The sequence below is a fragment of the Priapulus caudatus genome, unplaced genomic scaffold (genome assembly GCF_000485595.1).
Source record: "Priapulus caudatus unplaced genomic scaffold, Priapulus_caudatus-5.0.1 Scaffold2721, whole genome shotgun sequence".
In the NCBI taxonomy this organism is placed as follows: Eukaryota; Metazoa; Priapulida; class Priapulimorpha; order Priapulimorphida; family Priapulidae; genus Priapulus; species Priapulus caudatus.
The window spans coordinates 7,237-8,402 of record NW_014579782.1 but is presented as its reverse complement, the minus strand read 5'-3'; the positions used below and the strand labels follow the sequence as shown (position 1 = coordinate 8,402).

General features: G+C 53.3%; 1 protein-coding gene across 1 annotated transcript in view; it reads right to left on the bottom strand.

Annotated features, from left to right (window-relative positions):
- LOC106818991 (72 kDa type IV collagenase-like) overlaps nucleotides 1-1,166 on the bottom strand; it is a 17,208-nt gene that overhangs the window by 11,386 nt on the left and 4,656 nt on the right. Inside the window, exon 2 of the mRNA XM_014823654.1 lies at nucleotides 703-791. The gene's annotated coding sequence lies outside the window, so the exon portion shown is untranslated. The remainder of the gene's footprint in view (nucleotides 1-702; nucleotides 792-1,166) is intronic.

The following is a 1,166-nucleotide window of genomic DNA, read 5'->3' as shown; positions in this document are numbered from 1 at the left end:
ACAGTGCTTACCAAAATCTGGATGCTAGGATAGAGAAAGAGGAGAGAGCTGAGGGACAGAGGAAAGAGGGTAAGGGACAGAGGAGAGAGGGGGAGGGACAGAGGAGAGAGGGGGAAGGAAAGGATAGAAGGAACAGAGGGAGAGGGGAGATAAGGATGAAAAGAGAAAGATATATACAAAAAGAATGAGAAAGAATGAAAGAGAATGAGAGTCAGAATGTGTGTGTGTGTGTGTGTGTGTGTGTGTGTGGTGTGTGTGTGTGTCCGCCTCTGTGTGTGTGGTGTGTCGTGTCTCTGTGTGTGTGTGTGTGTGTGTGTGTGTGTGTCCCTTGTGTGTGCTGTGTGTGTGTGTGGTGTGTGTGGTGGTGTGTCCTGTTATCATGTGTGTTGTCGGCTCTGTGGTGTGTGTGTCTGTCTGTGTGCGTGGCGCTAGCGCGGCGCGCGTGTGTGTGTTGTGTGTGTTGTGTGTGTGTGTGTGTGTGTGTGTGTGTGTGTGTGTGTGTGAGGTGTGCGGTGGTGGCGGTGCGGTGCGTGTGCGTGTGCGTGTGCGTGTGTTTGTGTGTGTTGCGTGTGCGCGCGCGCGACGGCGGCGTAGCGAGAGGACGAGAGAGAGAGAGGAGAAAGAGAGAAGAGGAGAGAGAGAGAGAGGAGGAGGAGAGAGAGAGAGAGAGAGAGAGCGCAGACAGAGAGCGGGTTTTCATACCTGTCTTGTACAGACGTGAGCTAGTTTAGTCTAGCAACGCGCATCGTCACGCTCGATGATCGATTATCGATATGGGCTGATCGATGACTCTAGAGTTAGCAAGTTAGCGGTGGTTAATAACATGCAGTCGGTCCGGCCTTTTTTTTAGTGTTTATATCACACCACGACAATTGTATACCCCCCCCTCCCCCCCCACACAGCCACCACCACACCATACACCGCCCCCCCACCCCCCAACCTGCACACATCACACATACACCCAGCGACACGCCCCCCGCCCCTCACACGCCACACACACACCCACCCACACCCCACACCACCCGAGTACCCCACCACTTACTGGGCATTAATGAAAGCTTAGACCTGAATATTAAGCTTCACCTCTTTCACACTTTCTCGCCTTATTACGATCATAGCTACTCGTTGACAGTCTGGGTTACTCGCCAAACGTCAGAGGTTCCTCC